General features: G+C 30.4%; 1 protein-coding gene across 2 annotated transcripts in view; it reads right to left on the reverse strand.

Annotated features, from left to right (window-relative positions):
* Positions 1-13,301, reverse strand: part of LOC123703778 (protein amalgam-like) — a 120,475-nt gene that overhangs the window by 36,747 nt on the left and 70,427 nt on the right. The window lies entirely within an intron of this gene.

A 13,301-nucleotide genomic window follows, 5' to 3' on the forward strand; every position in this document is an offset into this window, starting at 1 on the left:
CCACGAAACAATTCAATTAAATGAAATGGACAACTGTAAGGTGTGCATTAGTGTAATTAGGGTGGGGATACACTGGGAATTTTTTAAAGTTTTATAATAAACGTTACAGTCTTATTAAAAAAATTAAAGAAATATAAGTAAGTTATGTTCATATTTAAAGGAAATCAGCAATATAATTATAAATTGATACCCAATTTTCAGCAGAAAACATAAACCATTTACTCCAAACTCCAAAAAATGCAATAACGATAGGTTGAAGGTAATAAATACTATCCGTTTTATGTTTTATTTAGTACTCAGTGTACTTCCAACTTTAAGTAAAAAAAAACCTATTACCGAATCCCGCACCCATATTGTTTTACCCGACCCTATTAGCCTAATAAATCGATAGTGTTGCACCTTTATCGATAAATTTTATCGACACTTTAAAATGTAGTTCATTAAGAGTTATAATTAACAGCGATAATTGGAATCATTTATTTTATCAACACATCTTTAGTATCTTTTTTAATTTTATTATCGGGTTTCTGTAAGGTGAGAACAACCCTTTTATAGGCTGCAGAGTGCAGGTGTAGAAAATTTTGGATAATTTATGTGTAAGTAAGTATTATAGTTTCTTTCTGTTACGTAAATTCTTTCAAATTTGATTTACATATATTTATACTTAATATTATAAAGCTGAAGAGTATGTTTGTTTTATTGCGCTAATCTCAGGAACTGCTGCTCCGATTTGTAAAATGCTTTCGGTTTTAGAAGCCCATTTACCGAGTAAGGCTATACAGGCTAGGTATGCATATTATTATCATCACGCTATAGGACCAACAGAAGCGAAGCCACACGGGTGAAATTGCGGGGGCAGCTAGTAGGTAGTAGGTACAACATAATTAAAATCATTTCCAGAGAAAAATATGGTTTTAATATGCAAATGCTATAATAAAGAAACATATGCGAAAACTAATGTAAAATTATAAATCATAAAACGAGTTAAAAATAATAAAAAAATATTAAAATAACACTTAAACATCACTGAACAGTAGCAGCACTATATTTAGAAATAACAAAGGGGTGTCATGCGTAAACGAACTTAGACGTCCATCATAAAACAACATTCCGTTCAAATATAATCCTTATCCCCATTAGAATATAACTCAAAACACATTAATTTAAAAATCTATGCCTAAATAAAGACGCGAACCAAAAATCACACATCAACGCAAGGAAACCATTTATTCCTGTCGAATCAATTAAAATAATTGATTTCACAGTTACCGCATCCACGTTTCTTAGAATTTTACTTCTGTGTCAACTAGTCTGGGTTTAAAACACATTTAAAAGTTTCAATATGTCGACAGAAAGCTTTAAATCGAAAGTGTTTCATGAATCAAAGACAAGATAATTATTTTTAACACGTTTTACATGTTTGTATGTAACCGACTTCTTTAGATTTTGACTTACATTAAATGGACAGATTTAATAATTAATTCAAACTTTGTACACTTATCAAGTACCAATTTCATCAGTTCATCTTATTAAAGTTACCTACATTTTATTAAAAAAAAATGATGCTAAAGTAAATTGTACAAACAGCGGCCTTTTGGCTCAAAGCAATCTCTACCAGGCAATTAATAATTTTATTAAGAACGAATAGGCAAATGCTACGCAATATTATGACAATTAAAAAGAAATAAATCATTCATAAGTGAAACTGAATTAATCATGTTTGTGATTACAATTAATCATGCGTTGATTTATGTAATAGGTGTACTTTGATAAGGCCAAATTATTTTGACCTCTCATATTGAGTTACTTGTATGAAGATAGAGATCAAATTATATGGTTTAATTGAGTTGAATACATTTGCTTTCATCATTCAATTTAGCTAGGAAAATTAACTTCAGTTCATTTAATAAAAGTTGCTAAAATAAAAATTATTTTCATCAAATGTTTAAATCATTATTCGGAGATTACGACTATGTATTACTATTACATACGTTGAAACTATTTACTTATACTATATGATATCAATTTATTTATTTAACTAGAAATCTTATATTTTTCATATAACTTTAACAAAAGTATTTGAACTTTCTAAAAGCTCCAACTTCAATCACTCCATACACATGCATAGTACTGACGCGTCCTAATTAAAATTGTTATATTGCTCACAAGAACTAACGTACATTGAATAATAATGAGATGCGTTCATTGAGAAATTTGATATGCTGTAGGCGGTATTGGGCAATGTAAACTACGCTTAACAATGCATGTATGCACCTACCTTTAGTGTTCTATGAATTAAGTTTTAAATTTGGAATGCGCGCCAAAATTATAAATAGTTTTTGCTGCTGGTCGGTTCTGTTTACCTGAAAAAGAAAAAATGATAAATTAGAAAAAATGATTTATGATAATTAAATTACCTATTGTTAACTGTGAAATACCTAGTAGAGCAATGTAATAAAAAATTGTTTGCTTTTAAATTAAATACAAAGTCAGTAATATTATTATTTATTACCTTTTCTATCCCTTCAACACAACAACCAAATATAATTTGGATAACAAGCTGACAAATTGTAAGCGCAAAAAGTTAAAAGTTACTGAAAGGAATTAGATTTAATGTAAAAACTAAAAACAGCCTTCACAATATATAACAGCAAAAAACCTCTTTTGTAATAAAAAAGACAACAGTTTCTCCCGCCATAATTGCTTTTTAATCTGTCAACCATTTCGTTTCGCCATCCGTCAAACGTTGCAAAACTTAATACAGCTGAGTGCTAAACCCACACACTATTTGATTTTCACACGATAATATTACACTAACTACGCCCCTCGGTTTTACCCGCATTGCTCCGCTCCTATTGGTCGTAGCGTGATGATATAGCCTATAGCCTTGCTCGATAAATGGACTATCTAACCATGATTTTTTTCTAATAGGACCATTAGTTCCTGAGATTATCGCGTACGAACATACAAACTCTTCAGCTTTATAATATAAGTATAGTGTTGGGGGGTTGGGGTTAAATTTGTAAGATATGAGATTGAGATTTGAGATATATTTATTTGTTCACTAGACTTATGGGATGAGATGAGATGATCTAGGATGGAGCTCCGCCCGGTGCGGAAATCGGAATCCGAATGCGAACTAACTTATTTTGTGGTAAAATAATTTCAATGAAAGGTGCAAAATCGACGCGTTGTATTCCGGGAACTTGTATATTGTCTGTACGATGTCTTAATCGTACATATAGATTGATGTAAGTATAAACAGGATATTTTGACCTTTAAAGTGTTTCAGCTTATACAATTACTCCATCATCGTTAACTAATAATAAACTGTTAATTTAAATCATCGCGCTTCTCTTTTGTTTATTTTTAAATATGTTAAATTATACATCAAGATTGTAATATTATAGTATATTTTAAATATTTATAAATAATAAACAAGATTTGATCAAAGAGAGCTAAAATATGTAGCTGTTCCTATGTACAAAGACATTAGTATTTTTCAAATAACAGCCTCTCCTCCCGAGCACCTATACACATAATAATATGTTCTATGTAGAGTTTTTAAAAACTTATTACATATTATTACAGTTATTATTAAAATTCAAGCGGAGATAATTTATAAAAGTCATTTCAATCCATTCGTTTCTTAGTTGTAAATGATAAAACTAATCCAACTTCCTTATAGCCTATAGGTGTAACTATGTAGCTATTCCATCTATATTTCCATACATAAAGTATATCTCAATCAGCATAAAACACGCACTCATAAAAAATGAACGAAACAATCTAAAATTTGTTACAAATTGAACATCATATAAACCTAAATACAACATCTGCTTGCAAATTATCCGAGCTTAAAATTGGGATCAAGGTTAGTAAAAAATTAAGACCTAACCTTGACTCGGTTTAATCATGGATCAAAATTACGATTGCCTCATGTTAACGGGATGTTTATTCTTCGTTTCCCGCCTTAAAATAGATTCGTGATAGTAATTTGGACGATGTATCGTTAAATAGTAATAAACTGAAAAAAATACTTTTTACTTGATCCTGTGACTTTGCATGGATAACCGATAAGGAGCTTACGTATTTATTCACACTATAATCTATCTCTGTACCAAATTTCATACAGATCAGAGCAGCTGTTTTTGCTTATAAGAGTAACAAACATCTTTACCTACATTCCATAATAATATGAGTATTATAAAAATATGAAGTTCGCAAGAAAATTCATCCCCTATTTCTACCAATTAGGGGTTGATTTTAAAAATCATGGCCTATGACACTTGATTTATAAATAAGAAAATATATACATAAATGGTTGATTAGTGATTACTTTTTCCTGTATATATTTGGTGATGTATAATTAAAACTAAATTTTTATGTACCTATAATTAGAATACAATTAATATATCCAGAGTTACTCATTATTATTTTTTGACGAATAAACTCAAATCTTCTGAACGTTTGTTACAGAGTGCCAAAAATGCGTAGAGTAGGTGTATAAAAATAATAATTTATTTCCTAACAATTCATAACAGTTTGTGTTATGAAATTTAAAGCCAAAAGCCATAAACACATAAAAGTAAGATTGTAAAAGCATAATGCTCATTCATAAACATATTTAGGTCACGTCCTGAGATGAATTTACTCACTGAGATTATATGAAATGAGAACATGGAAAACTTTTAACACATTATGCTTTGAGTTATTTTTATAAAAACACTAGCTTTCCGCCCGCGACTTCGCTCATACAGTAAAGAATAATTAGATTTCGAAATTAATGTCACTTTTCGCTGCGGTAAAAAGAATATGTGACTCTTTAGCATCGTAACTATCTCCAGACACAAAAATCATATAATTAAATCTCTCAGTTACGTCATAAGATAAGGACAAACAAACACACTAACGTAACGCATATTATTTTGTTAATGAGGATAGCATACTTTAAGCTATTAACAAATCTTTTTTTTTTGTGAACAAAACCAATCAATTTTTTTTTGTATGTATAAATGCAATCTGTTCTAGAACATTCAGCACTTGTTTATGAATGTATTGAGACTTGTAGAGCGGGCGATCCAGTGATGCCAGCCGTTATTTTACTTTTAAGCTATTGCATAGCTTCTATCGCGGGCCTTGAGCGCGGGGACCGAATCGAGAAATTCCGTAACGAAAAAACCTCACGCTCCCTCCGACGGGCTCGGAGGTGTGGCTTGAAGGCATGCTATGCAATAGCTTTACCGCGGCAGTCCCCGAGTGCCACACGTCTTTTTTTTTTCCTTATAAGTCTATGGGAGCTTTTCTTCTTAATTTTGTCTCGTTTTTCATTAAATCCATGGCCAAAGCATTCCAATCAAAATGATGAATAAAACCGATAAAGTATCTCTATCGGATAACGGAAATAAAGAATAATTTTCATTTTGTGCAAATTAGAAAATATATTTTTTCCTATTTGAATCGTGCATAATATCATCCTCTTTCAATAATATCGTAAGAACTATCGTATTCAATCACTAAAACATTCAACCACCTGTTCCAAATTGCTTACAATTTGCCACCATTATGTTTACAAAACAGACACTTGTATCAATAAAATCAGGTGAAAAGATCGATCTTCGATTAGCAATACCGATATATTAGATAAATACAAAACTATGTTATCAAAATAATCAGATGTACCAGACATGACCATTATACACAGACCCGATGTAAAGAACTAGTTCAGAAGAAGGAAGGTTCATAAATTACTGGTTAACGTTGTTTAGTTTTTGGAATTGGGTTTTTAGGTTGAAATATTAGTATGGTCAATGTTACATTCTTTAAAATAGGGTAAAAGTGGCGTAATTCTATTTATGTGTTTGCATGTTTCAGTATTCTGAATTTCATAATTATTAAGTCAACTGTTTTCGTTTTTGGTTACCTAGTATGTGAACAAAAGTTGAGTTTTAAAAACTAACTAAGTAATTTAAATCTTTTAAAATTGAAAAAGTCTTGTTGCTAAGGCGACTAAACCTTCTAAATCCTTCTATGATTCTAACACATATGATTAATACAACCAAAACTAAGTACACAACACATTATCTACTAACTCATTGCGATAAACCGGGCACAGATAATACGAAAGTGAGAGGTGTCAAAGTAAACAATGACGTATGTATGTTGACAGATGACATAAGTGTCAGTGTGACATTGCATGGGCGGTGGGTGGGCGGCAAATGTCAAATGTCAAATGGGAAATCGATAATTTGAATACAGTGTTTTTAATTATCATTTCCTCATATTTAGAACTAATTTTAATACTGATTTTAAATGTTTGCAATGTTTGTCCTTTCTAAATTTATCCACCTTCATAATCAAGGTTATACAGTTTTATATTATGTATCATCGTCTAAAATAATCGCGTACTAACATTAGTGTATACCTACTTATACATACTTATAAGAATTCCATCCTATCCCATGATAAAATGGAGGCATTAGCAAAGAGAGGAAGAAGAGAAAATTATAATTATGTATTGACATAATACCTATTTAAACTGATAGGTATATATTTTATTTTTTTTTTCTGTACCATTGTCGAAATCAACACTCGATACACCTACAAAAACTAACAAAAAAAAAGCATGTGTCAAATTACGCGCCAACTCCCGACACTACAGATAACATATAGTATTACATTAACGGATGCACAGACAATGAATCGAATCGGAATCTATTTCGAATGACGTCCGCGTTGGCAGCGCGCCAAAGTCTGTTTTCTATAAATACTAGATAAATAGCCGATAAATACTTGTTGTCGTTCAATCGAATGTTTGCTTTATGTATTGCGTGAGATACGTGAATTGTACGGTTTATGATGAACTAGCTGTGCTCCGCTGTTTCACCCGCATTGCTCCGCTCCTGTTGGTCTTAGCGTGATGATAAAGATAAAGATGATAAAGGCTATATCCTTCCTCGATAAATGGGCTATCTAACACCGAAAGAATGTTTCAAATCGGACCAGTAGTTCCTGAGATTAGCGCGTTCAAACAAACAAACAAACTCTTCAGCTTTATAATATTAGTATAGATTTTATATGTAGACAATGTCACGGTACATAGCTACTTTACCAAACGATTTACGTACTACATAACTTATAAACTATACAATGATGAAACAATGTTTCGACTCCGAAAATATCATTCGTGAAATGGGTTAGGATAACCGGGTTACAGCTAGTTACGCAAATTCAAGTACACAAGAATCTAATTGTAACGTACGAATAAACTGTACTATTTTTACGAATAGTCGAATAAGAATTTCGACAAATTTTATGAATGTGAAGGTTTGTGAGGATGAAGATGGATGTTTGTTTTCGGTGATATTAAAATAATGCTAATATACTAGTTGCGTCCTTCTGTTTCACCCGCGTAAGTGCGTTATTACTTATTATACCAATTTTCTTATTGTAATATCAGTATTAAAAGTAGCCTGTTACTCCTTATTACATCAGATATCTGTCATTAAAAGTCTCGTCATAATTCGTATGCACTTAGTAAAAAAACGGTAATTTAATCTTACAAACAGACACTCCAATTTTATTATTGGTATAGATCTACGCGAACTGTAAACTACTATTTAACACAGAAATAAAAATAACTGCGTTAAAAACAACCGACTTCAAAAACGGAAAAGTAAGAAATAAAAAAGATTTGATATTATTAATTACTACATATTATTTTTATGTGCTATTTATTAAATAGGTTTGAAGTCGGTGCCAAACACTAAGCACTTAGTATTAAGCCCATGCACCGACATCAAACCTTTTTAGTAAATAGCACATAAAAATAATATGTAGTAATTAATAATATCAAATCTTTTTTATTTCTTACTTTTCCGTTTTTGAAGTCGGTTGTTTTTAACGCAGTTATTTTTATTTAATACTTTTTAGTGTATTTTTCAACACGAATCAAACGAGCCCAAACTCGATAAAGTTGAGTCAATATATTACTGAGTTCCTATGGCCACCTTCCGATTCCATCATCAGATCAGCTCCATGTCATGATAATGTTTCATCGCTATCCAATTTACATTCGTATACAAAATTTCAGCTCAATCGGTTACCGGGAAGTGAATCAAAGTTACTTGCTACATTGAAATTAAGTCATCGAGTACAGACAAAAATGCTCATAAAATAAAAACTACTAGGCCTAGCCGAATAAAATTTTTATGGGACCAATTCGACACCATCCCGCATCGAACAAAAAAAGAATCACGTAAATCGGTTCAGAAACCTCGGAGTAATCGGTGTACATACATAAAAAAAAATAAAAAAAAAAAATATATACCGGCCGAATTGATAACCTCTTTTTGAAGTCGGTTAAAAATAGCTTAAAAAGCTTCGTGAGTGATACCTCGATAAAATTTGTATACATGCTAAGCCAAATTTCATCTGAATCTGATCAGCCGTTTTCGCGTAATAGAGTACAAAACAAATCAAACTTATCGTTTATGATTAGTAGTTATTAAAAATACCTTCCTCATTCCAAAGCATCGAACAAAGACCCTTAGAAGAGTAATATCGGCATGATTTTACCCCAGGGTTGCCAACTATTCGGTTAAAAATAAGTACCTAATTTACTGTTTTTCACTTCTGACACTGAATTTATATGAAAAAACCTGAAGAATATTCAATAATGTGTTCAAAACCAATATGTCTTGCACTAGGCACGCAATAAAAATAATATTAAGATAACAATAGCCCAAAATGATAAAATAAATGTCCTGTAGACATTAAAAAAATATAAACAAAGCAATTTTTTCTCTAAAATATTAAGTATAGTTTCTTATTCTGTATAGTTACTATACATATAGTTATTTTATTTATTGGCAACCCTATATAGTCCACTTGAGCATATAAAGGGTGTTCTGTTTCCGCACGTGGTCGGCGCGTGCTTGACTGAGTTGAGTGTAATTAGCTGCAGGCTTGTTGGTTTTATTGTAATGTATTATTGTTTATTGGTATTATTTCGTATAAATCGTATTTTTGTAAATTTTGGTTTGAGTATGTTGTCGTTACTCAAAGTCAATCGAGTATTCAATTTTTCATTTTTTTTTATTCCAATGAAATTGGATTAAATTAGTTGCTAAGATGTATGGATATAGGTATGTTTTCCTCTTCAGTAAAATTTTTAATTATTTTTCCAAGATTCATTATGTGATAATACAGAACTACAGTCATATAAACTAAATGATAGTCTTTAAAAAAATAGTGTTAAATGATATATATATGTAGGTATACTGGTATAATCTATTTTACTGTATATTTTTGTACCTTAATAATGTCATAATTTCGTATTTATTTGTTTTTAATTAAAATAACTAATCTTTATTCGTTACAAAACTCTTTATGTATACGATTTCTCAAATATAACCTAGTTTCCTAAACAAAATTATTAGCATTAAAATAAAAATGATAACTAAATCTGTTTCACAGAGAAATCAGTAAGACGTATATGGAAAAACATGCACTTTCATTGACAATTAATAAATAAGAATACCACGCGAGCTTCTACATATAGGGATGTGTCGATAATTGACGATTCCGCTATGTGATTATAGTGATGTGAATTGAAAACATCGATAACATTATTTATTTGATGAAACCTAATATTATAATATGTGTTTGTTTTTATTACTTACACGCCATTGACAAATATTTTGCAATGTCTAGTACGAAAGATTTTCTTTTTTAATAAACAGCATTATTAAACGAAAAAACAGATGAATATGAAATTATATCTAAGCAAACAGAAATCTAATAGGTATATATTTTCGTTCTTAGAATTCCCTTTAAATATCTTCTTAATGAAGATAACTTAAATTTATACATGCCATCAGAGTAAGAACTTTACAGTAATTTATTGAACTAATATATTCATAAAAAGCAAACAGATTTGTTTCGTGGTAATAGTCACGCCCACAATGATTAATCAATATGGTTTTTTGCTCTCTAGATAATTAAGCTACAAAAGATACTAACGTTTCAATTATCGTAAGTAAATGTTACAGATAACCTTCTGTATAGTTTTTGAATGTAGTTAATTATTGAAGTAATTCTCTTATAGCTAACATATACAATCAACACATTTGATCACCAATTAGAATCAAACTTATCAGTTTATCTATCACACTTCCTTATCGACGTTTTCTTTATCGACATCTTACCATTTATCGATATATATCGCACATCACTACACAACGAGTGCATCCATATTAGGTCGTAGGACGTCTATGTCCAGGTTTTTATCTCCTTTTGTGTTAACTTTCCCTCAATGACCTAGATACAGTGAGTCAGTATGTCGTATTAGAATCGAATGTTAATTTTACTTTCTAGTTTTTTTTTTTTTATTTTTATTATTTCAGATAAGGCAATGATTTCTATTGTTGTTTTTTGGGTTAAGTTTCATGAGCTTGATTCGTGCATATATTTTGTCATAAAGTGTCTCCAAAAATAGGTTATTAAATTGATAGGATCTACGAATCTAGAAATTGATATCTAGAAATTTAAGGCGATTACAATGTTTAAATTTAAACGGATTTAGAAAACTATTTATTCATTCATTGACTGTCATGTGTACACGCTCAGTATAGTAAATACTAACAATAAACAAGAATAAATCGCGTTTTGAAATCCGTTCTAAGTTTGTTATTTCAAAATGTATAATACTCGCGTAGAACATACACAAAATATTACGATTGTGCTATCGTTATCGTACTATTATAATAATTGAAACCGTCAAATTTTTTCTCGACACATCCTAAAAATTTGGTACACAATGATTTTATAGGCTGTATTAGCAAATACTACTCTACATCCGGGAACCAAGCGAGTGAAGCCGCGGGTTCCAGCTAGTCATAAACTGAATGATGTCATACGTCGGTTCGTTACAAGTTAAGCCGGTGACTATGTCGTGTACTGTTTTTCTGTATTACAACACATTCAGCTAATTTCGTTCATTACTCTACAATTACGTCATTGTTACATGGACCAATGCCAGATCGTAAAATTTGGTGGCATAACGAATTCGAAATTTGAATTCGGTGAATTTTATATTATTGAGCCAATAATTTACGTAGAAATAAATGCTAAAATGGAAGATGTTTAAAAAAATTCTTGTTTTCTTCTCTAGCTTCGCGCAGCCGGCATATAACGCTTCTCTAATGTGAGCATTTTTTCTATGAAAACATAATCTTAAACGATAGCTCACGTGCAGGCGACAAAGAGTTTTAAGAATTTATCTATTTGAAAAAAAAATGCATCTGGAATTTTTTAAATATTTTTTACGTACTCAGCATATAACCTATAACCTCCTTTGAGCTTAGAATACCAACGGTGGGACACCCTGTATAATGATGATTTTTTGTTATTTTATTTATCCGCAGTCCGCACACACATTTTAATTTATGTTTTAAATAATCTGACAGGTCTCGTTTCCGTAGATCGGATTCTTGACACTTGTGTAAATAAAAGAGTATTAAAAATATTTAATATTTACACTTACGTTCCTTGGTACGCCCTAGTTTATTTAAAGGTCTTTAAATAAACGTAAACTATACAGGTTGCTCAAAATAAAGGTAAAGGTCGATAATATCAATTTTTTACTTAGTATTGAGAAAAAAATCCAAGCCATGTTAAAACATAATCTTCATCCACATTGCTTCTGTAATTTTCAGAATTTTATGAATGATATAATTTAAAAAGCGATTTATTTTTTAACGATATTAAAACCCGATTAATTACACTATAACAAAATCTTTACATAGAGAACGCAACAGTTTACTGAAGGTTAAATTAACCTTGTAGTTAAGTTGTTTATAGTTAACTCACGATCACTTCAAGTTAAATTTAACTTGAACTAAACGATCTTCTGTGCTTATGTTTAGATCGCTCTCAAGTTTTAATTGAATCAATTTGAATCTAAGATGATATGTTTTAAAACTATCTATTTTCATCGGACAGACAGACAGACGAATCAATAAAATTCAATTCTGAATATGTCAGAAAATTTATAACGAAATGCGAAAGTTTGGATAAATCTTATACGCTAGAACAAATGAACAGATCAAGATGAAATTTGACACAACGATAGATTGTCAAACATGTTATTACATATTATCTAACATCCAAGCGTTTGTCGCAAAAAAAAAAGACAGTTTTAAAATTCTTAAAAATTATTTTTTCGTACATAACCCCCTTTTTAGCAAGTCGGTTAAACACTCAATGAAACTCTACAGTCTACTAAGCTTACTTATATTATATGGTTCCTGAAAATCATACATCCACATGTGCGACACCAGATGTGAATAGTGTCCATTGTATCACGTCACGATTTTCAGAATGAGTTGACCTATTTAACTCAAGAACGAATCGTGATTGGAAATTAGGTCTCTAAGCTAAGTAGTGCTTTGTCGGAGATACATCGATAAGTTTACTGGAGAGAAATTAGGTCGAGGCGTAGTGTTGATAGGAATTAAGCTGAGTCAATAAAAACTATAAGTAGTTCTTTCCGTTGTACAGACGCTTTCTAAGAAAGCATTAAATATTAAGAAATTTCATATAAACTTTTGCATGTGAACGTTTTTATTGTTTTGAATTATTCAGCTTTTAATAAACTACTGTTAGCCTACATATAATAAACAATGCACACATGACGAACTATTATTATGTCACATACCAAACTCAAAGAGTCATTTAAATCCGCTGTTTGAATTTATTTTTTTCTATCAATCATTAATTATTAAATTTTAAGTTTACTAATAATTTATTTAACATCAAGTATATGAGACTTTCTACCTTCAAACAAATCCACTATTTGATAATTCTCGTAACGTATTACGCAATGGAAACACACGACATAAAGCTTACAATTAGGTCACACCAGTACTGGGTGTAATTTCATAATTCATTTTATTTGCTTGTGTTTAACACATGGGGATTTTGAACGTTCTCGGGATGTTTTGGATCTTGAAAATATCTTCACTATTTTGCAAATGTTTATTCAAAAACTTTTAAGTGTATAAAACTCGTAAAATGTTATGGTAAACAGTTACTAGCTTTTAAATTTCAGAAATGATAATATACAATTATTATTAATACAGCTTCAAGATTCTTTTTTATTTTTTTATTTATCATATCTGCTAGTTGCCGAATACAAAAATTGTGTGAAAATGTTCGTCAAAAGATGTTAACTATCAGTGACTTCATCAAAAAACCAAACTGGTCCTAATAAATAAAATATCATTGCTAAATACATTCAA

This window comes from Colias croceus, chromosome 27 (genome assembly GCF_905220415.1).
Source record: "Colias croceus chromosome 27, ilColCroc2.1".
NCBI lineage: Eukaryota > Metazoa > Arthropoda > Insecta > Lepidoptera > Pieridae > Colias > Colias croceus.